This window comes from Phocoena sinus, chromosome 21 (assembly GCF_008692025.1).
Source record: "Phocoena sinus isolate mPhoSin1 chromosome 21, mPhoSin1.pri, whole genome shotgun sequence".
NCBI classification, from domain to species: domain Eukaryota; kingdom Metazoa; phylum Chordata; class Mammalia; order Artiodactyla; family Phocoenidae; genus Phocoena; species Phocoena sinus.
Window position 1 is genome coordinate 25,363,986 of NC_045783.1, and position 25,508 is coordinate 25,389,493.

General features: G+C 38.8%; 1 protein-coding gene across 2 annotated transcripts in view; it reads left to right on the forward strand.

Moving 5' to 3' along the window:
• The window catches only part of NRG1 (neuregulin 1), a 1,032,964-nt gene that overhangs the window by 548,274 nt on the left and 459,182 nt on the right, over positions 1 to 25,508 (forward strand). The gene's annotated exons all lie outside the window — the stretch shown is intronic.

Below are 25,508 nucleotides of genomic sequence, written 5' to 3' on the forward strand. Positions count from 1 at the left end.
TTTAACTTCTTTACCCTTCCGGAATGATACAGATGAGTTGGCCAAAGGAAAAGGGAATTCTTTTGGTTCATTTGCCATGAACTGGAGTATGGATATTAGGGGTGGTTACAGGCTATTAGATCATCCACTCACTTTCCTCTCCAAGCAACAGTTAAATTTGTTGTCTTTTTCTCTGCTCACTTCTTGCTCAGAAAAAAAAAAAAAAGAGCATTTCAGCTCCTCCTCATGGAGGGTAGCCACTTTCTGTCCACACGTGTGGTGGTCAAGGGCCGAGGCAGGAAGAAAGTGGAGAAGTTGGAATCACAGTTACCCTAAAGGGTGACTTTGGCTGCTCCCTTTGGCTAACGTGAGGAGGGTGCAGCCCTTGGAGAAACAACCGACATCTATTATCCGTCCTAAGTATGTGCTGCACACTCTGAGATGGGTATGCTGTTTTCACAGTGCCCGGTAACAAATACACCATGAATTCCATGCCAGGACTCAAGGTGGGAATGAGAAAACTACCAAAAAAAACAAAACCAAAAAGTTAAAAAAAAAAAGGTACATACGTCCACTGGGATATCATTCAGCAATAAAAAGAAATGAGCAATCAACACAAAAAGACATGGAGGAACTTATCTACATATTTGCTAAATGAAAGAGGCCAATGTGAAAGGCTACTGCCTGATGCCAACTATATGACATTCTGGAAAAGGCAACACTCTAGAAACAGTAAAAACAGTAGTGGTTGCCAGGGGCTTGTGGGGAGGGCAGAGGAGTGAATAGGTGGAGCACAGGGGATTTTTTTTTTTAACATCTTTATTGGAGTATAATTGCTTTACAATGGTGTGTTAGTTTCTGCTGTATAACAAGTGAATCAGCTATACGTATACATATATCCCCATATCCCCTCCCTCTTGTGTCTCCCTCCCACCCTCCCTATCCCACCCCTCTAGGTAGTCACAAAGCACCGAGCTGATCTCCCTGTGCTATACAGCTGCTTCCCACTAGCTATCTATTTTACGTTTGGTAGTGTATGTATGTCCATGCCACTCTCTCACTTTGTTCCAGCTTACCCTTCCCCTTCCCCGTGTCCTCAAGTCCATTCTCTACATCTGCGTCTTTATTCCTGTCCTGCCCCTAGGTTCTTCAGAACCACTTTTTTTTTTTTTAGATTCCATATATATGTGTTAGCATACGGTATTTGTTTTTCTCTTTCTGACTTACTTCACTCTGTATGAGACTCTAGATCCATCCACCTCACTACAAATAACTCAATTTTGTTTCTTTTCATGGCTGAGTAGTATTCCATTGTATATATGCGCCACATCTTCTTTATCCATTCATCTGTCGATGGACACTTAGGTTGCTTCCATGTCCTGGCTATTGTAAATCGAGCGAGCACAGGGGATTTTTAGCACAGTGAAACAATTCTGTACGGTACTATAATGGTGGATACATGATATCCATTTGTCAAAACCTATAGAATGTACAACACCAAGAGTGAACCTTAATGTAAACTATGGAGTTTAGTTAATAATAATGTATTAATATTGGTTCATTAATTGTAACTCTTAATTGTAATTAGTGTACCACACTAATGCAAGATGTTCAAAAATAAGGGAAACTATGTATGGAGAAGGAACGTTTGTGGGAACTCTATACTATCTGCTCAGTTGTTCTGTAAATCTAATACTGCTCTAAAAAACAAAGCCTATTTATTTTTAAAGTTACAGAACAAAACAAACCACATTCTAAGTCTATAGCCTTCAGGGATCATCCCCTTAAACTGTTTTATAAAATCTCTCAACTCTTCATCTCAGATATAGAAGACATACATCCACTACATTAATGATTTCCTGCCTCTCATTGAGGGATTTCTTTCTCTCTACTGCACTTAATCTTTTTCCTTATCTGAGTGTTAACTCAGTGTGAAGCTCCCCAAATTTTCCACGTTCCAGAGAGGGAGCAAAACATCGCAAAGCATGATGAGTTTCCTGTTAGATGTGTTTTAGGAAAGCCTTCCTCGTGTCCACGTTTTTCTGAGCTTTTGTGTGAACATTATGACTAAAATTTTCAGCATCCTTTGGAACATTACAGAAACTACAGAATTGCCTTTTATTTCTAGGTCCATTTTACTATCTTCTTTTACATCCCTTACTTAACTACTTCAGATGTCTTTGTTCTGACACTTTGTTTATTTGGAGCATTTTGACTGTGTTTTGCTGGACTACAAGGACACACATAAGCAGCTTATTTTTTCCCATTTGGGCAGTTTTGAATATAAGGTTGTTGTGTGTTCCAGAGATAAGTGTGTCGGTCCTTTCTCCTACAAGAAAAGGATTCTGCTTTAGTCGTCTATAAAGTAGACAATGGGGACTGAGTTATGAGTTGTTAAGTAGACCTGCTTACAACTAAAATTATCAATTGAAACCACAGTTGATGGTTTCTCACTGCTGCTTTTTGGTTATTGTTTCTGCTTGATGTTTGGCTGAAGTTTGGACTTCTTAGCAGGGTCTGTTAACTTTTCAGAATGACTAACTTTGGTAGTTAATTACATGAGTCCTTCCCTCTGCATTCAGTTTTGTTTAAACAGTTCATTAAGAACATCTTTGGAAACCTAAGACATCCTTCCAGGTAAATATCTGTGGAAAATATAAACACTGTGCAGATCTGCAAACAAATACAGCCATTGCCAAAGTGTGGTTATCTTTTACAGTCGGTGCTGTGGTTTTAATGTGAAAAAATACCATAAAAGCCTCCTCTTGGCTTGGCTTAAAGGGCTGTCTGATTCAGTGAGTAGTAAGTGAGGGAACAAAAATAGATATAATAATCTGTGCTTACACAAAAGTTTTAAGAAACTCTTTAGGGAGAAAACCCCACTTCTTCTGTCATCACAGTGTCACCTTATTAGAGAAATTCAAGGTCAAATTCTAGGTCTAGTGAAGCTGAGCAATCTTTGACTTCAGGGAGTGAGATGATACTGTCCTCGAACAAGCTTAGGGGCACCAGCCATCAGCAAATTGGTGGGTCGCTTCTGAGTTGACGCCTCTGTACTGATAGTCATTGTTGCTTGTAGAGATGATAAAGTTGTCAGTTGTGCTCACGTCAGTGTTTTATGTTTCAGGAGCTTATCCCACTTCTCTAGATTTTCTTTTTAATTCATTTGTGTTTGAGACCATTAGGTTAAGACAGGAGGTTCTTATTATACAACGGATTCAACTCATAGTAGATCCTACAGAAATCACTGAACTTGGCAGCCAACAAGTGACCAGGCTGACATTGAATTGAATAGAGAGATGCTGTCCACACCTTCAGGGAGACACACCTCCCACCCAGGAACTTGGCAGCTGGAGGAGAAAGACACTGAGATGCATGGAGAAGAGGACTGTTTTGGAAGCTAACAGATCTCCATTCTTAGCTATGTGACCAGAAATAAATCTCTTAACCTCTCTGCTCCCTGATTTCTTCCCCACCCTAAACCTGATGTGATATATCACCATAGGCAAAAAACAAAACAAAGCCGAAAAAAATCCCACATCTATTTAACCTTCATACTTTATACAAAAATTAACTCAAATGGATCACAGACTTAAATGTAAAACTGTAAAACTTTAGGAAAAAACATTGGAGAGAATAATCAGAAGCCAAGGCTACATGCAAGTATGATCCATAAAGGGAAAAGCTAAAAAATTGGACCTCATCAAACCTGAAAACTTTTGTCCTGCAAAAGACCTTGTGAAGAGGACGAAAAGAAAAGCTACAGTCAGGGAGAAAATATTTGTAAACTACGTGCTTGATAAAGGCCTTGTACCTAGAAAACATAAAGAACTCAAAACTCAACAGTAAAAAACAATTCAATTAGGAAAATGGACAAACGACATGAATAGGAATTTTACCCAAGAGGATACACAGATGGAAAATAAACATATGAAAAGAGGTTTAATATCATTAGCCATTAGGGAAACGCAAATTAAAACAACAGTGAGATATCACTATACACCTATCACAATGGCTAAAACAAAAAATAGTGATGACACCAAATGCTGGGGAGGATGCAGAGAAACTGGATCACTCGTACATTGCTGATGGGAATGTACAATAAAATGATAGTCACTTTGGAAACATTTTGCCTGTTTCTTATTACATTAACATGAACTTACTGTGTGATCCAGAAACACACTCTTGGGCATTTATTCCAGAGAAACAAAAATGTATGTACAATAAAAACTTGTACATGAATGTTCATAGCTGTTTTATTTGTAATAGCCCCAAAGTGGGAAAAAGTACCAAATATCCTTCAGCTAGTGACTATTTAAACATTGTGGCATGCCTATACTGTGCATCAATAACTCTACAAGGAACTAGGCAGGATACGATGCAGCAGTAAAAAAGGAACAAGCCACTGGTACAGGCAACAATTTGGGTGGATTTCGAGGGCATTATGCTGAATAAAAAAAAAAGCTGAGCGAAAATATTACATCCTGTATAATGCCATTTGTACAATATTCGTGAAATGACGGAAGTACAGAGGTGGAGAACACGGTGCAGAAGTACAGAGGTGGAGAACACGGTGCAGAAGTACAGAGGTGGAGAACACGGTGCAGAAGTACAGAGGTGGAGAACACGGTGCAGAAGTACAGAGGTGGAGAACACAGTGCAGGCATAGCTTGTCTTATTTTGCTTTGCTTTATTACACTTAGCAGATACGGCATCTTTTCACACGTTGAAGGTTTGTGGCAACGCTGCGTCGAGCAAGTCTCTTGGTGCCATTTATCCAACAGCATTTGCTTGCTTCGTGTCTCTGTGCCATATTTTGGTAATTCTCACAGTATTTCAGACTTTTTCTTTATTATTGTATTTATTATGGTGAACTACTACAACTCGCTGAGGGCTCGGATGATAAGTAGCATTTTAAACAGTGAAGCATCAATATATTTTTAAATTAAGGTATGTACATTGTTTTTTACACACAATTCTATTGTGCATTTAATAGACTATGTGCGGTATAAACATAACTTTTATATGCATTGGGAAACCACAAAAATTGTGTGGCTCACTTCATTGTGATATTCCTTTATTGCAGTGGTCTGGAACAGAGCCCGCAACATCTCTGAGGTATGCAGTATTTGACAAGGGTTAGAAAGTGTAGGAGAGAGGGAAGTTTATGTGTCTATAAAAAGGTAGCATGAAGGATCCTTGTGATGGAACTATTTGGTTTCTTGACTGGTGTTGGTCACACTAGTCTTTTATCACATTAATTTAATCACATGTGATAAAATAAAATAGAACTAGCTATATACATCCACACAAATAAATGCATGTAAAACTGGTGAAATCTGAATGCTTTTGGTGGACTGTATAAATATCATTCTTGGCTGTGATAGAGACAGCTTTTGTCAAGATGTTACTATTTGGAAACACTGAGTAAAAGGTCCTGGGACCTCCCTCCACATTTTTTTGCAACTTCCTATGAACTATAGTCTTTTCAAGATGAAAAGATTTTTTAAGAAGAGGAATTACGAAGACCCTTTCAGGTCTTCTATTTTGTGATGTAACCTTTGTTTGAGAAACCTAAGCTTTTGCTGACCACTCTTTTCATCCCATTCAAAGCCAAGCCAGCAAAAAGATGTTAGCAGAGAAGGGTAACTAAGGTCACCTGAGACTCCAGGAGAGTCTGTAGCCCGTGTTCTTTATAGCAATACTAGTGAGGAGAATGGAGGCTGGAACCCTGGGGTGATACTATAAAACAGTAGTTCTCAAACTTTAGCATGTGTCAGATTCACTTGCTAAAACACAGCCCCAGAGTTTCTGATCAGGAGGTCTGGGGTGGGGCTCAAGAATTGGCATTTCTAGCAAGTTCCCACGTGATGTTGGTGCCCATGCCGATATTGCTGGTCACAGACCACACCATGAGAACCACTGCTACAGAACATCTGAGAGTAGCAATTTTAAATTCTCCCAAGAAACCTCCACATAGACTGCAATGAAATAAACTAAGAATCGTCTATATTTACATCTTTTTTTATTCGTATAGTTTTCCCCCCCCCTCTTACTATGCTGGCTGATAAAAATGTTGTTTTTGGTTCTTCGTCTGTGTGGGCTCAAGAAGTATGTCACTGAGTTAATTCGCAAAGTCTCTCACTGCACATCTGTCACATTCTCAGAAAATATTGTCCCAGAAAAATCCATCAACACAACACATAGGCCCCTAAGTGTACTGCACGCTTGGCATGCAAGAGAGTGAACGAAAACAATGAAATGCAAAAAGTGATCTGGACAGAGGCCTCAAAGTGAGTTAAAAAGATAAATCCTATAACAGAATGTGGAATTCCATCAGGGGTTCATTTTTACAGGTTTCTTTAATGGGTTTCTAAAATAAAAATGCTGTCCTAGGCAGAGCGTTGTAATGCTGAGTAGATCATGCTTTGGAGTCCGATGCCTCTTTTTTCCCCCATTTTAGTTTTGCTACTTACAAGCGGTCTTAATAGGGTAAAGGTAACGAATGCAAGCTTCAGTTTCCCCCTGTATAAAAATACATAATAATGCCTAAATTGCAGGGGTCGTTAGGAGAATTATTAAGAAGACATCTAAAACAATTAGCACATTGTCTGACTCTTAAGGTCTCAGTATATAGTTGCAGTGAAGATGTTGAGAAAGAGGGAGCTGATGATGGTTATCAGCCATCTCACTTGTTGATCATATTTTGGCAGCTATACTCCAAGATAGAAATTAAATAACAGTTTACCAATTGGTAAATTGGTCACCATTTGGTCACCATTTTATAGAGCAATCACCAAGTCTCATGCTCTGTGAACTTTCCTGTTTTTCATATGAAATCTTCACAACCAGCCTGTGTGAGATGGGTACCGTTCTCAAAGAAAGATTGTTCTTGATGGCAAAATGAGGCTGATATCATCTGATTTGGCCTGGTTATTTACGTGGGACAGCAAGAATGATAATTTACTCTATAGGGCTTCTTACGTTTGCTTTTCTGAAGGTGTCATAAGAATCTCAGATTGGATTTGTACAAGCGTCTTGTGGCTAGTAAGCTAAACCAAGACCTCACCAGCAGATTTCACCGGTAGTAACTTACACATTTGGGTGAGCTCCTCTCTCCTGGAGTTCCCCAAAATATCCCAGGTTTCTTGGGCCTGCCAGGAACTGACTTTCCGCACTCATCTGTAAAGCAGGGAACACTGTAAGCCTGGAATCAGGCCAGTTTTCCCAAGAGGGCTTTGTAAACATGGCTCCATAAAATTAACCTTGGTTCCTTAACAGTGTCCGGTCATATCTGATTAAATGAGTATCTTCTCAAATAAAGTTTCTGGGCAAGACCATGGTTGCATACCTGTTTCCAATATGCTCTGATAACAAGGAAGACAAATTCATACTGAACCTGTGCAAATAACTATATTGTCATGAAAATGAAAGTCCTCAAAAGTTTCTGAATTCTGCAACAGGCAGAAAGAAAGAGATAGCATTTTCAAATGTTTTATTTCTCTTTACAAGATCATATGCCACTGCGTTGTTATGAGTTACAGGTAGCTTAAGAGAAAGAGGTTCCCTATATCCAGAAAGTAGACCATTAAAACATCAACAGTATATTTCCGTATCAGTTCATTCAGTACTATGTAATTCTCATTCTGCTACATCGTGGCTTAGTGGTCTCTTAAACACATCGACGTTTCCACTAGGGTTCTGGAAATCCTGCCTCAGTTCACTGGTATGGCCTCAAAGTTGTTTAAGCAATGTTATCAGAAGGCTTTACGCCAAATCAAAAGTACCTGGCATAGCCTTTATCCATGGGGCTCAGAGACAATGTTTTGTTTAAGACAAAATACTCTGGCCTGTAGCTGATCTGCAAGAGCTTTCACGGAGGCACCAAAGTAAAGTAAAATTTATCTATAGATGACATAAGACTTACAATGACTGCGGTTAACTTATTACTCATAGTTGTCAAAAGTGAAAGATCCGGTGAGGCTTCATTACAAGAATCCGTTTTGGAAAACCACTGGCTTAAAAGACGTTAGTTTCAGATGAAAGAAGTAAAGCTATGACCGAGTTAACATTTTAAAAATAACTGAAACTATGACTGATAACACTGTGCTGTTGTTGTCTTAATATCAGGCAAGTCAGCACCAGGGCTCAAAAAGAAATACATTATGGGTAGCGAGGCATTGACGGTTCTCTAGGAATCTCCCATACAGCACATGATTTCTGAAGTATTTCTAGTAATGACGTGTTGCCCAGATAGATTTATCCTGGGGAAGGCTAAGCATCGCTTCTGACTTAACAATGATTCCCGTGCACGTCATGAATAGTAACATACTAAATAAACCTAATTGTTTTTAGCACCTCCCTTTTTACAAGGTGAAATAACAAATTCTTTGTGATTTCCAGGAACCCTTTGGGAAATATCAAAGACAGTTTTAGATGCAGAAGATATCACTTTGGACTCAGTTTTGGGAAGGGAAAATACCAAAAGTTGTCAGAAGATTTAAACACCTGATTAAGATAAGACCAAGGGTTTCTTGAAACAGTACTTGGCTACCTGTTTAGCTAAAGGGACAGTAAAAGAGTTTAAAAGTAAACACAGCTGGTAATGTGATTGTAAAGAATCTTAACTTTTTCAAAAGTAAAAAGACTTTGTTTTCTTAAATAATCAAGTAGATAATAAAGTCAACATACAATGCAGGAAATTATTCTAAGACACAGAATCTCTGCCTTCTAGGCAGATAACTCAGAAGGAAAAGAGAAACATTTACAACCCTTATTAAAACTGGACCAATATCCCATAAAAGTTTGTTTTTTTAATGGAGAGAAAACCAGTTCTACTTTGCATCAGTAAAGTATTTGATACTAAATGTCTTTTTGAAAAGCAAATGAACCCATCAAACCTTAGCCAGCTTTGACTACAGCTTTGACTTCCTTTCCACAAACCTTCTACAATCCTCTGCATCCATTCAGATTCTGTCCTACACATTAGTGACTAGCCATTTGACTTGGGGATAAAGCTATTCTTTTTTTTTCCTTAACAGAAACATGTCCTGCAAATCTAGCACCCAAAGTTGTACTTCTTTGCCACTGTTAATCCTAGTAGAGTCTCATTCACATGTATCAATTATAATTTTTAACCTTAACAGTAACCTTTATTTCCCAGAGGAAGAAGGAAGATGGATAATTGTGAACTGTCATATACCAGCATTTTGTAGCAGACTAGCAGAGCTCATACTTACACATTTCACAACTTTTAATAGCTATTCGTATCCCTTATAGTACAACTTTGCAAAATGGCAAAAAGGAACACATTTGTTAACAGACCCAAATATATCTAGCCTCTCTGTAATACATAAAAATAAAAGGGAGGGCTTCCCTGGTGGTGCAGTGGTTGGGGGTCCGCCCGCCGATGCGGGGGACGCGGGTTCGTGCCCTGGTCCGGGAAGATCCCACGTTCCGCGGAGCGGCTGGGCCCGTGAGCCATGGCTGCTGAGCCTGCGTGTCCGGAGCCTGTGCTCCGCGGCGGGGGAGGCCGCAGCAGTGAGAGGCCTGCGTACCGCAATAAATAAATAAATAAAAGGGAAAATGTATGTAACCGTAAAATTATGCTTAGTGATCACTGTTTCAGTATAATGATTTAGATATCCAATGAATATCCATCAATTAATTCAGCTTAGTATCAATCAAGTATTGAGTAAATGATTTAGTATCAATTTCCTTAATTTCTGGGAATTTTAGAAATATTCAGTTTATACAAATGATTATCTCTAAGCCAAGTAAAATAGAGCTCCTATAAGAGATTTTACAATCTAATCTGATAATGCTTTCCTGAGATAAGAAGATGTTAGATGCTCACACAATGAGAGGTAAAGTGCTTTCTGAATTACAGACACACAGAAATGCAAACAGAGACAGAATTTAGCTTCAATTCTAAAATTTAAGCCATGGTTGAAGAGTCACACACCCATGTGTAATTCTGTGTTTTGTAATTCTGTAACACAGAATTACAAAAGTTACTGGTCCACATCAAAGAGCTATTCCCTTCCCAGTGGGTATGAATCTTAATTGATTTGAGCTCAAAATAGACAAACAGAAAAGAGTAACAAACCAAATTCTCTGTCATCTTCACGCAAGAGAGACAAGATCTCCATAAATCATGAATCCATTTATAGAGATCAGCAAACGGTCACACCACAAAAGCAAGAGAAGCTTACACCAGGAAACGAGTGAGTACTCAAAAGGAATACAGATCAAACCCTTGCCATGCTACCAGTGGATAAGAGTTGATATTACAGGGCCAGTTAGACTCATCATTGAAACCCTGGACCAGGAATGGAGCTCTGTGGTCGCCAAGAGGCCTCATTACTTGTCTGGAGTAAACAAGGATTTGAATGCAAGAGCCAATCTATTCAAGTCACGACACCAAACTGTCAAAGACAAGTTGCACCGGACAATTAAGGAGATTATTTTATTCAAACTATTGCAAAGATATTGCAATAATATTCATTAATGATGAAGGCCTTGAAGAAAAGGAAAGGGGCCTGGGGTTTTACAAAGGCAGGTAAACAAGGAATTTGTGTACAAGTCTTATGCGAGTCATGAGGAAGGGTGGCCGTGGGGTCTCACCTCAAGGTGTACAGTTAGCTGTTTGCCAGAACTCAAAAGACTCGTGAGATGTATTAATCATTGCTGTTTTCCAAGAGAACAAGATTCAGGTAAAGTTCAACATTTTCAGTGCCTTTTATCTTCTCTTTCTCATTTCTTTCAAGCAGTTCTCTTTGTTGAGGCTGTATGTTTACTATTCTCCTCTCTGACTGATCCCATCAAAACAGTTGACATAAAACATCTAGCTAAGTTGCACTATATTTTAGGCATTTATTCATCATTACACCAAGGAAGGTTTTAGGCTCTCATTCCAAGAAAGCACTGAAGTAAGATCTTTTGAAGATGGCTTTGTATTTGACTAGAGGCAAGAAAGAGGTCTATGTAAGTGGATCACAGGCTTTTGACCACTGAGACCCACAGTCCAAAATGCATTCATTGATATCTATATGTGGGTTTAACTGGAGAAATAGTTGGATGATGTTTATAACACAAAACTCGACTGTATGTGATGCACAGTGATACTTTCTATTCTAGTCTCTGCTACTCTATCGCATTTTTTAAAGGGGGTGGTGACTGATTAAAATTGATTCCCACTAACACATTGCAAAACACGGTTTGAAGTACACTGGCTAGAGTACCTTTTGAAATTACTTTCTTATTTTAAAAATATTTAGCAACCTTTTCAAAAATCCTACTACTATCATTTTTGTGGAGTTTTAAAGATACAAATATATTGCCCTCCAATCTTTTTCCACATAATGTGTAGCAGACTCCCAAGTGTATTTTAATAGATCAGCAGTTTCCAGTACTGTATTTGGACTCTGATGGTGTTTTATCAGAAATAGTCTGTAATGAAAAATTGAAAGAAAGGATGACAATGTAGTCTGCAGACATGTATAGTCATTTATTTATTCAACAAATATTCAGTACCTTTTAGATTCTAACAATGTCTCTGGGTAATCAGGGACAAATGAGAAAGGCAAAGTACATGCCTAGGTGAATCTTACCTTCTAATCAAGAAAAAATTGTCAAAAAATGTTATTGAAAAATATAGACATTTTCCTTCTCATATTCCACTTGACAGGATCCTTCTGAGAATGTATGTACGTATAAATACCACTTATATTATATTATATATAACTATATATACATATCAAAGTATTAAAGAGTTCTTTTTTATAAATAGTGACAGTAGATGATAGTTTTGTTTGTTTTACTTCAAAAATAAATTTGGCAACTTGATGTCAATGCCCATTTTAAAAAAAATTATTTTATTAGCTCATAAAATCTAAAAGTCTAGAATAAGCTAGATAACTCTTCATTTCCACTCCCCCCTGCCATGAGGTGATGATTGACAACCAGTTCTAACTACACAAAAGAGGGAAATGAGACCACCATTGACTCAGACACCAGTGCCTCTCAAAGTGATTTGAAAATCAATAGTAAGCTCTGAAATCCACTGTGTAAGAAATGGTAATGTTTAGGGTCATTTAGAAGAAAGATTAGTCTAATGAATTTTGGCCCGCTCTGTTAAGTACAACCATATTTTGCGCAGTGTGGTTCAAAAGAGTGATTTAATAGCTGCAATCCAAGAAGTGTTGAAAGCTCTGACCCAGTTTATGATTCTGAATCTAGGACACATACAAACAGGATGAGAAACCCAAGAATCAAACTGATGACTGTGTCGAGCTCTGGAGACACAGCATTTTAACACACAAAGCCAAAATTTGACCTTCATTTCTGCACACTCGCCTCCTACAGTTTTCCTTGGGCGTTTATGTGTGAAGGCAAGGGGAGGATTTGACTTAGTCTCTCTGGCCATCATCTTTCCTCCACTCCCACTCTAAAGCATCATTTCAAAGTTGGGGCAGAAGTAAAGGATTTGACCCTCCTACAATGAATGATAATAATGATAATAGCTAATCCTTATATAGTACTTATTGTGTGTCAGGGACCATTCCTGGCACTTTACATCTCTGAACTCATTTAATCCTCACAGCCCTATGAGGTAACTATTAGCATCCCCATTTTTCAGGAAAGAAAACTGAGTGCAAACCTGTACAAACTGTGATCACATAACTGTTAAGCAGCAGAGCTAACAATCAAGCCCAGGCCGTCTGGCCTCAGAGGCTAGCCTCTTAACTGCTGCAACAGGCCACCTCTTGAATGAGGAAAGCTTAGAATGAGCAATATTAGTACGCAAATGCAAAATGAAATGGGGCTTCGCTGGTGGCGCGGTGGTTGAGAGTCCACCTGCCGATGCAGGGGACACGGGTTTGTGCCCCTGTCCGGGAAGATCCCACATGCCGCGGAGCGGCTGGGCCCGCGAGCCATGGCCGCTGAGCCTGCGCCTGCGCATCTGGAGCCTGTGCTCCGCAACGGGAGAGGCCACAACAGTGAGAGGCCCGCGTACTGCAACAAAACAAAACAAAACAAAAAAAACCAAACAAAATGAAATGGAAGTTAGCCCAACAGCTTATTGGTTACTCGAGATCAATAAGAGCCCTGCAAATACGTGGCTCTGGGTTACAGTGTTGGTAGATTCCCCCAATTCCTCTCCCAAACCCAAATATTCTGACCCGGGGCTCACCTTCCGGGTTGAAACCACCAAATGAGAAAAAAGTAACTTTGAGTTTTTGCAGTTAAAAAAGAGGCACGTAATAGCCACTTAAGAAAAACAAAAATACAAGATTTTTTTTTTTTAACAAGTGCATTACTACCAAATAATAGCTGTCTGATCATTAGGGAAATATAAATAAGAAAGGTAAGATAATTTAACTTTTCTTTTCCCTAAACTCTCATTTCTGTCAAACGTGAAAGCCTGTGGGTTTTACTCTTGTTCCAGTTTATATAATCACATTCCAAACTACTTATGTGAACTTTTTTGAGGGTTTTTTTTTCATACATAGCTCCTTCTCTTATCAGCCTCTTGTAATCAGCTTTATATAAGAGTTATATTTCATTCATTTCTTTTTCTTTTCCCTCTTTTGTAAGTTCTTGGACTTGGCTGTCAACTGAATCTTGCACTGGGTAATTAGATGGTTCATAAGCTCCCAACATGTTGTAACGTATGTGTACTTCTCTGCCCCAACTTGATAAAATGAGTGATACTGGGACACCATTGTCATGCACACCCCCAAACCTGGGCGTGTAACCTTCAACTGCCTGAACTTGTTCGGATGGAAATGGGAATTTTCAAACACCTAGATATCCTTCCCGTGCTGGTTTTATTTTGAAAGGTGCATCAGGAGAGAGCTCACGAGGGAAGAGCATGGGGTGGGAATTTCTGCGGCAGAAATCCTTTCAAATAATTTTTGAAACTGTATGTGGTAACTTAAGTTTACTTCGCTTACTTAAGAAATAGTCATCGATGAAATATGCAACTTTGGAGAAAGTACCTGACTGTGGCAATAATTCCATGTTCACCTCTGAACAGGAGCAGCCCTTAGACCAAAGGCGCCAAATGTCTCAGTCCTCTGTTCCTTTGCTTCTGACGCTCTGCATTCTTTCCTCTTGCCCAGTTCTCCTCTTTCAATGCCCTGTAGATGAGTCCCTCTTAATTTCCGAAGTTAATTTGCACTGGCGTTAACTAACTACTTTATTCATTTAGCATCTTTTTTAATAACCCTCAGATCTTGATTCCCCATGTCCTGCCAGAGTCCTGCCCCATAGCTTTTGCTAAATGCCAAAAGCATTCAACCATTTGGTCCTATACAGTGTACAGTAGTCAGCAGAGGGAAATCTCTCAAAGGATCAACATAATCTCTGTGAATCGGAGAAGCTTTATATGGCCTCCAGCATCTTCCTTGGGCTGGGCTCTCTGGGATTCTGCTTAAGCTCCATGTTCTCTTTTTTTTTTTTTGCGGTACGCGGGCCTCACTGTTGTGGCCTCTCCCGTTGCAGAGCACAGGCTCCGGACGCGCAGGCTCAGCGGCCATGGCTCACGGGCCCAGCCACTCCGCGGCATGTGGGATCCTCCCGGACCGGGGCACGAACCCGTGTCCTCTGCATCGGCAGGCGGACTCTCAACCACTGAGCCACTAGGGAAGCCCAATGTTCTCTTGATCTCTTTGCCACTCCTGACCTTCACTTCATACCTTCTCTCTGTTTTGGAAGAAAGAAACTTAATGCTATGGGCCACCTTAGGATACGCTTTATACCTGGAAAATGGAAGTAACACTTTAAGAATTTTGTATCTGGATATGATAATTTTTTTAAAACTTTACTTTTTATTTTAGAAAGATCTTAGATTGGCATTAAAGTTGCATAGATAGTACAGAGTTTCCATTCACACTTCACCCAGCTTCCCCTAATGTTAGAAATTTGCATAAGCACAGTATCTGTTCCCAGATCTAATCCACGATGGCACATTGTTGCTATGTGATTATTTTAAACGGTGGTTAAAAACAAGACCTCTTCCAATGCTCCTGTCACTGTAGGCACGTGTGTGTGTGTGTGTGTGTGTGTGTGTGTGTGTGTGTCTTTAATAATGCAAATGGAAGGGCTATTAATTAAACATGGAGGTTTTTCTTTGTAGCCTTTTTAGATAAGACACTACTGATGAAATGGGCAAGGGGTGTATTATCATAGAATATTAAATATCTTGAAGCATTTGCTTTTCAGCTGTGACTACACACCAGCTTCATCTGAAGAATGTTTGTAGAGTACACATACATGGTTGTCCCCCACCAAAGATTTATTGAACAGGAATCTCTAGGGAGTGAGGACCAAAATCTGTGCTTTTATAACCTCCTTAGTATTGGGCGGTCATGGCCAGAAACGATTACCTTAGACATTTCCATTTCAGAAGCTAAAACAGACTCCTGATTTTATATCCTCTAATATAAGACATGCGTGTGAGTATAAATATGGACATGTAATAATTTGTGATGAATGTTAAATGTGTTTCTTTTTTGGGGTTTTTTTTTTTTTGCGGTATGCGGGCCTCTCACTGTTGTGGCCTCTCCCATTGTGGAGCACGGGCTCTGGACGCACAGGCCCAGCGACCATGGCTCACGGGCCCAGCCGCTCCGCAGCATGTGGGATCTTCCCGGACCGGGGCACGAACCCGTGTCCCCTGCATCGGCAGGTGGACTCTCAACCACTGCGCCACCAGGGAAGCCCTTAAATGTGTTTTAATAGCTCTCTATTGCAGAATATTCTTGCCGCTGCCAGTACTATCAAGCCTATCTTGACTAAGCTAAGGGGGACTTCATACCCCTAGTCCGTACTGCTATCAGCCTTACTTGATCCAATGTCCTTTGGAACCTCATGGCCTTGAGTTCAAGCTCTAGCTGTGCCCTTATAGACTTGAGAAAGTTCATACCTTGTTTTCTATCTATAATAGAGAATTGTTATTACTAACATGCAAAATTGCTGTGAGCATAAACCTGCTGATATGGAAGGCTTAGGAGACAGTATTATTTCCCAAATAGTGGTAATCCTAAAAATCTACAACACCTGGAAAGTGAGAAAATGTATAAAAGTCACAAAATTGGGAATGCACAATATTAAATCCCATGTTTGTCTTAGTTTCTTATATACTCTGGACTGCCTCCTACTAAGAACTTCCAACACAAGCTCCAATTAAATCGTTCTTTGATATATCGTGTGTAGAGAAAACCTGACATATTTACACATAGAGAGAAAGGAGACCAAAAAAATCTCCCAAAATGCTGAAGTTGTGAAAGCAAATGTCAGAAGTAGAATTTATCAGGATCCTGCACAAAGTACTCGCAGTTTTGTGGCTGATTTGCAGTTGTGGAACTATAAACACCTGACTGCAGACGCCTCATTTTTTACTTCTTCTACCAGGTATGTTTCCTTTTGAAAATATATTGGGTTTTCAATTTTTTGTTCACTCTGAAAAGTGACAGTAAATGTTATCAAAATTTTTATAGTGTTATACACCCTTGATTGAAAAGCCCTTTACAAAATATATTACATTGTTTCATAGAAACAGCCTTGAAATATGGGGGGAAAATGTGCTTGTCATGGTGGATTAGAAGTTCTAAATGAAGAGACATTCCTATTTTGTAATAATTTATTATATTTTGTTGATGCGTTCTTTTTCCTTTAAAGCATAAAGATTTTAAGAATATGCGTGAACATGTTAGAAAATATCCAAATAATTCTGGCCAAATCCTGCAGACGCCAAAACCTGAGAGTGTGTGCCCAGCTGAGGCCCTGGCCATTCCCAGCAGTCTTTTCTCCAACTTTTTTTCTTTTTTGTCCATGCCAAGTGGCTTGTGGGATCTTATTTCCCAGACCAGGGACCAAACCTGGGCCCTCAGCAGTGGAAGTGCGGAGTCCTCACCTCTGGACCGCCAAGGAATTCCCTCCAACTTTTTGTCTTCACACAGCCCCATCCAGCTTGCCCATGACACCTCCTCTCCTTGGTTCCTTGTTATTTAGTTCTGTTAATTAGCTATTTACAAAGGAATCTCCACATGAGTGGGAATCTTTATCAGTTTTGTTCACGAATATATTGTGAATCTCTAGACTAGTGCTTGGCACATAGTAGGTGTTTAATAAATATGTGTTGAACGAATAAATGAATCAATGACCGACGCTGTACGTTGTAAATATATCATCTCATTTAATCTGTATAGCATCCTATGCTGTAAGCACCGTTATTATCTTCATGTGACAGACAGTAATCTTGTTCGATTAGGAAACCACCAAGGTTACACAGCTGATACGTGGATGGCAGCCGCTAATAGCGTATGTTCTAAAGATCATGGAATATTGCCTTCCTGTCTGATATTCTGGGGATGTGTGTGCATGCAGGGTAGGTTTAGGAAAGTTCGGGGCGCTGGGAGAATATAGGAGAGGTAATGGTTTAATTTCATTCCCAACCCATGAGCCCACATCCTGTTCCCATTGTCCAGCTTTCATTTTTTGTGATTTCTTCTTCCCCATCTGTCTTGCCTTGTCTTTTTCCTCAATAGTTTTTCTAAGGCTTTCGAATTATATGACTAACCATTAATGGAGAAAATAGCCTTGGAATCATTTAGCTATTTTATGTTCTATTAGCTAAATGTGGATTCACTTTTTTTTCATTGATTTCCCCATATGACTGCGAAGCTTCAGAAAAATCCTGAGATTATCCTGGGTGGGCCACATTAGATATTCTCACATTGTCGAATTCTCCAAATGCTCTTTCTTAATTCATCATCAGTCTAGAAATTTAAACCAACACTGAAAACGAAGGGCCTGAAAGATTTATATCGACTTTTAAACCTCCTCCCTGATGTTCTGGGGCTATGTCAACATAGGCAGAGAGAAGTGGAGAGTCAAGGGTGTTTAAGAATCCCATGATGTGAGAAGTGAAGAAGGACTTAGAGATCTTTTAGCCACCCCTCCTCCCCCCAATTTTAAATGTAAAAACTGGAATCTAAAGCCAACAGTAGAACCAGCTGTACCTACCTGCCTGCTATCTGGGTAATTCTAATAATTACAGACTATTGTGGAGAAAAAAAATTCATTTGTAATAAAGGTTTTATTTTCAAAGGTTGCCATCTTAAACGAATTACCATTTTTCTGAAATTAGCACACCCACCGAGTCACCTTTGTAAGAAGAATTTGATAAATGCTATAAAATAAATTCAATTCAGTAATGGAGTATCTGTTTATTGGGTTACATTTAAATATTCTGTGTCATTCCACAGTTAAAATAGTCACAAAAATACATAAATGTAAAGAGTTAATATAACTAATTGAATTAATTTGAGGGAAGAAGAGTTAAAATTTTTTTTAATGTAAAGAAAATGTTAAATCCAGAAGTAAGATAAGCACACACACAAAAAAACTAAAAATAGAACTACCATATGATCCAGCAATTCCACTCCTTGGTATATATCTGGAAAAAAATGAAAACATTAATTTGAAAAGATACATACACCTCAGTGTTCATAGCAGCACTGTTTACAATAGCCAAGATATGGAAGCAACCCAAGTGCCTATCAACAGACAGTTGGATTAAGAAGTTGTGGTATGTTTGTATATATACACAAATACAATGGAATATTACGCAGCTATTAAAAAGAATGAAATTCTGCCATTCTGCGTGGTTGGACCTAGAGAATATTACACTTAGTGAAATAAGTCAGAGAAAGACAAATGCTGTATGATATCACTTATATGTGGAATCTAAATGTATGTGCAAAACAGAAGCAGACTCACAGATATAGAAAACAAACTTGTGGTTACCAAAGGGGAGAGGGAAGGGGAGGCGGGAATAGACAAATAAGGGGTATGAGATTAAGAGATACAAAATACTATGTATAAAATAGATAAGCAGCAAGGATATACTGTATAGCACAAGGAATTATGTGCATTAGCTTATAATAACCTATAATAGAGTATAATCTGCAAAAATACTGAATCACTATGCCGTATACTCAAAACTAATATATTGTAAATCACCTGTACTTCAATAAAAAAAAAATCTATGCCATCAAACTCTGGGGAGAGGCCTAAATGGGAACCAAGTTTCCTAGTAAACAAAGTAAAGAAAGGAAAGCTGAGTAACTCCAAGATTCATAGTTGCTGTGCTACATAAGCAAACCAGTTATCAGAATACTATACAACATTCCAAGACAAAATAGACCTGAGAGATTTTTCTTGTTTGAATAATGAGGATCTACAATTTGCCATGTGCAGAAAAAAACAAGAATGTAAGGTGAATGCTGTTGTCACTGGACTTACAATTCACTTGGAAAAGACATTAAAAATGAAGTACGATATGAGTGAGAATGAAATGAGTGGTCTTGTAGTGGTTCCAAAAAAATATTATGAGATTACAGGAGAAGGAAGGATTCTGAACGGTGGGATTTGGGAAGACTTTCAGGAGGAAGTGGCATATCGACAGGACCTTGAAAACGGCCCAGATTTGCAAAAACAAAACGAAACAAAAGAAACACTTTCTTCTTCTAATCAACTGTTGAAAAATGTAATGTCTGCACTATCAGGTGACAATAATAGATTTTTTTCCCTCTGTCATCTAGAATTGTCGTCAATGAACACTGACTAATCTGTGTGATATTTATCAAAGCCACACTTAATAACTCCAGTGATCTTTTAAAATAAAAAGTAAGGTACCTTAAAAAGGTCTCAGCATAAAGGAAGCATTAACATCTCATCTGTATAAGTCTGTGACCTTTTGGATGAAAAGTCTGAACAATGTGTAAATGATAGTTTCACAACAGCAATGGCATGCATTGCCGTGTAGGAGTAGGAAAAAAAGTCTTTGGGTCTTGATTTAAAAACCTTCTTATGAAATATGAAACTAACAACCAAAAGGATTAATCCCTCCAGTGAGGCAGGAGAGAATGCTTACATTTTGGAAATGAAGTTACTTCCTTGTCCCTGAGGTAGAACATATGCTCTTGCATTAATCCTTTACTAAATCAGATCCAAGAAGAGTTAATGCAGTTTCTAACAGGTTAGTATCAGTTTGTCAAAAGGACCAAGCTGTTGTGATTTATCCTGACTTTGGATTCTCCCAAATTATCAGTGGATGTAGTTTGGATTGTTTCAGAAAGATAGCTTCACTAGTTTTGGGAGAAGAGCATTGAAATGGCTGTTCTATTTACAGTAGCCCAGACACGGAAGCAACCTAAGTGTCCATCAACAGATGAATAGATAAAGAGGATGTGGTATATATATATACACAATTGAATATTACTCAGCCATAAAAAATAATGAAATATTGCTATTTGCAGCAGCATGGATAGACCTAGAGATTATCATGCTAAGTGAAGTAACTCAGAGAGAGAAAGGCAAATATTATCTATCACTTATATGTGGAATCTGAAAAATAATACAAATGAATCTATTTACAAAACAGAAACAGACTCACAGACATAGAAAACAAACTTGTTACCAAAGGGGAAAGGGAGGAGGAGAGGGATAAATTAGGAGTATGGGATTAATAGATATACACTACTATATATAAAACAGATAACTACAAGGATTTACTCCATAGCACAAGGAACTATAGTCAATATCTTGTAACAACCTGTAATGGGAAATAATCTGAAAACATATATATATATATATATATATATATATATATATAAAAAACTGAATCACTTTCCTGTAGACCTGAAATTAACACAATATTGTAAATCAACTATACTTCAGTTTTTAAAAAGGTGAAAAAGAAGTGTGCTGTCAGAATAGAAAGACCTGTCAGCTGGTATCAATAAAATTTAGTTAAGAAGCACTAGGGTTAAGTGTATCTAAGGAGTACAACAGTGATAGTGTTTTAGCTCAGTAATATCTTGCTTTAAAAAGCTAGATTATCTATAACTCTGAAGACTATCAAAGCATGACATTCAAGCTACAAATTAGGGAGAAAATAGTGATTCTTACAAAGGCATTCTCATTTAGAGAAGAGCTAACACCTATCCTTCTCAAACTCTTCCAAAACACAGCAGAGGGAGGAACACTCCCAAAGTCATTCTACGAGGCCACCATCACTCTGATACCAAAACCAGACAAGGATGTCACAAAGAAAGAAAACTACAGGCCAATATCACTGATGAACATAGATGCAGAAATGCTCAACAAAATACTAGCAAACAGAATCCAACAGCACATTAAAAGGATCATACGCCATGACCAAGTGCAGTTTATCCCAGGAATGCAAGGATTCTTCAATATATGCAAATCAATCAATGTGATACATCATATTTACAAATTGAAAGATAAAAACCATATGATTGGGCTTCCCTGGTGGCGCAGTGGTTGAGAGTCTGCCTGCCGGTGCAGGGGACACAGGTTCGAGCCCCGGTCTGGGAAGATCCCACATGCCACGGAGCAACTGGGCCCGTGAGCCATAACTTCTGAGCCTGCGCGTCTGGAGCTTGTGCTTCGCAACAAGAGAGGCCACAACAGTGAGAGGCCCACGCACCGCGATGAACAGTGGCCCCCACTCGCCGCAACTAGAGAAAGGCCTTGCACAGAAACGAAGACCCAACACAGCCAATTAATCAATCAATCAATAAAAATAGAAATGCTGCAGAATTATTTTTAAAAAAACATGTGATCATCTCAATAGCTACGGAAAAAGCTTTCAACAAAATTCAACACCCATTTATGATAAAAACCCTCCAGAAAGTAGGCATAGAGGGAACTTACCTCAACATAATAAAGGCCATATATGATAAACCCACAGACAACATCGTTCTGAATGGTGAAAAACTGAAACTGTTTCCACTAAGATCAGGAAAAAGACAGGGTTTCCCACTCTCGCCACTATTATTCAACGTAGTTTTGGAAGTTTTAGCCACAGCAGTCAGAGAAGAAAAAGAAATAAAAGGAATACAAATTGGAAAAGAAGTTAAAACTGTCACTGTTTGCAGATGACATGATACTACACATAGAGAATCCTAAAGATGCTACCAGAAAACTGCTAGAGCTAATCAATGAATTTGGTAAAGTAGCAGGATACAAAATTAATGCACAGAAATCTCTTGCATTCCTATACACTAATGATGAAAAATCAGAAAGAGAAATTAAGGAAACACTCCCATTTACCATTGCAACAAAAAGAATAAAATACCTAGGAATAAACGTACCTTAGGAGACAAAAGACCTGTATGCAGAAAACTATAAGACACTGATGAAAGAAATTATAGATGATACAAACAAATGGAGAGATATACCATGTTCTTGGACTGGAAGAATCAACCTTGTGAAAATGACCATACTAGCCAAAGCAATCTACAGATTCAATGCAATCCCTATCAAACTACCAATGGCATTTTTCACAGAACTGGAACAAAAAATTTCACAATGTGTATGGAAACACAAAAGACCCTGAATAGCCAAAGCAATCTTGAGAAAGAAAAACAGAGCTAGAGGAATCAAGCTCCCTGACTTCAGACTATACTACAAAGCTACAGTAATCAAGACAGTATGGTACTGGCACAAAAACAAATATAGATCAATGGAACAGGATAGAAAGCCCAGAGATAAACCCATGCACATATGGTCACCTTATGTTTGATAAAGGAGGCAAGAATATACAATGGAGAAAAGACAGTCTCTTCAATAAGTGGTGCTGGGAAAACTGGACAGCTACATATAAAAGAATGAAATTAGAACAGTTCCTAACACCATACACAAAAATAAACTCAAAATGGATTAGAGATCTAAATGTAAGGTCAGACACTCTAAAACACTTAGAGGAAAACATAGGCAGAACACTCTGACATAAATCACAGCAAGATCCTTTTTGACCCACCTCCTAGAGAAATGGAAATAAAAATAACCAGATGGGACCTAATGAAATTTAAAAGCTTTTGCACAGCAAAGGAAACCATAAACAAGACGAAAAGACAAACCTCAGAGTGGGAGAAAATATTTGCAAATGAAGCAACTGACAAAGGATTAATCTCCAAAATATACAAGCAGCTCATGCAGCTCAATATCAAAAAAGGAAACAACCCAATCCAAAAATGGGCAGAAGACCTAAATAGACATTTCTCCAAAGAAGATATACAGATTGCCAACAAACACATGAAAGGATGCTCAACATCACTAATCATTAGAGAAATGCAAATCAAAACTACAATGAGATATCATCTCACACTGGTTAGAATGGCCATCATCAAGAAAATCTACAAACAATAAATACTGGAGAGGGTGTGGAGAAAAGGGAACCCTCTTGCACTGTTGGTGGGAATGTAAATGATACAGCCACTATGGAGAACAGTATGGACGTTCCTTAAAAAACTAAAAATACGGGCTTCCCTGGTGGCGCAGTGGTTGAGAGTCCGCCTGCCGATGCAGGGGACACGGGTTCGTGCCCCGGTCTGGGAGGATCCCACATGCCGCGGAGCGGCTGGGCCCGTGAGCCATGGCCGCTGAGCCTGCGCGTCCGGAGCCTGTCCTCCGCAACGGGAGAGGCCACGACGGTGAGAGGCCCGCGTAACGAATAAAAAAAAAAAAAAAAAAAAAAAAAACTAAAAATAGAACTACCATACAACCCAACAATCCCACTACTGGGCATATACCCTGAGAAAACCATAATTCTAAAAGAGTCATGTACCACAATGTTAACTGCAGCTCTATTTACAATAGCCAGGACATGGAAGCAATCTAAGTGTCCATCAACAGATGAATGGATAAAGAAGATGTGGCACATATATACAATGGAATATTACTCAGCCATAAAAAGAAACGAAATTGAGTTATTTGTAGTGAGGTGGATGGACCTAGAGTCTGTCATACAGAGGGAAGTAAGTCAGTAAGAGAAAAACAAATACCGTATGCTAACACATATATATGGTATCTTTAAAAAAAAATGGTTCCTAAGAACCTAGGGGCAGGACAGGAGTAAAGACACAGATGTAGAGAATGTACTTGAGGACACGGGGAGGGGGAAGGGTAAGCTGGAACCAAGTGAGAGAGTGGCATGGACATATAAACACTACGTAAAATAGATAGCGAGTGGGAAGCAGCTGCATAGCACAGGATATCAGCTCAGTGCTTTGTGACCACCTGGAGGGGTGGATAGGAGGGTGGGAGGGAGACTCAAGAGGGAGGGGATATGGAGATATATGTATACGTATAGCTGATTTCCTTTGTTATACAGCAGAAACTAACACACCTTTGTAAAGCAATTATATTCCAATAAAGATGTTAAAAAAATAAAAGACATTCTCTACACTGTGATGTAGAAGAAGTGTCCCAGGCAGTGGTCTGTAAAGCACATTTTGTGATTCCATTGAGAAGGATAATGTGGTGTGAGCATAGCTAGGATACCTCAAAATCCACTACTCTTTGGAGAAATGTGCCATTTATTTCCACTGAAGATAAGGCAATTGGAACAAGTAACTTTTCCCCCTGGTTTAGATGTAGCTGTGCCTTTCAAAATGAGCTCTCATTTACCAAATGCATAGAAGAGTCCTCTCTTCAGGAACACAGGATATCAAACACAATTAAGAAAAAAGGCAAGAGTCCCTTTGAATGTAGAAGAAAATTAGTCCAAACTCCTTATTCTAAATGAAGGCAAAATGCAGCTTTCATGGCACCCATGACCTTAAGATTATGTAAGGAACATGTGACACTTGCTGTTTTGGGTTCTATTTGGCTTTTGTTTATAGCTAATTCAGATAAGTTCAGTTCTAGGCATATTTTTTCCTAATCTCCCAATGAGGCTGATGTTCATTCTCTCATTATGTCACACTTTCCTTTATGCAACAATTTCACAGAAAAACACAAAGAATACTCCTGTGGAATTTTGGGGGTCATTTCAAGGTGATTGCTGGCTATGGTGGACAGACTCTGAAAACAGTCCCCATGATACCTGACCCCTGGTTTCAGTCTCTTGTGTGATGCCCTCCTCATGAATGGGAGCAGGGCCTTTGACTTGTTTCTTACTGATAGAATACAGCAAGGTTGACCAGATGTATGTAATTATGTGTGTGTATTTATGTAATTATGTGTGTGTGTGTGTGTGTGTGTAAGTTTAATCATGGTACAGGAGATTGTTAAAAAGGATTTTAGAAAACAAAAACCTTATTTATGTGGGATAGTTTCTTAAAGACTATCTCAGTGCTTCCCAAGACATTTCCTTCTGTCATTTCTCCACATTCTGCCTTGGATTTTAGTTTTTGGTATTAGGAATCCATCATCCATCCAACAAGTCTTTTTGAGGTCTATGATTTGACCAGCCCTCTGCAAGACCTTGAAATTTTCAAGCCAATGAGGTGTAAGACGGCCGCGTCCCTCAGGGCATGGTGGTATTAGAATGTCACTTAAAGGGCGGATCTAAACTAATGTTGGAAGTAGTATACGAGGCTTGGAGAGTGACTTAGCTCACAGAACCATATTAATTATCCAGTTTACTTCAGAAACTTAAAAAAAAAATCACAGTAACTTTTTCTTCCTCTCTCCCTGCCTCTCTTTCT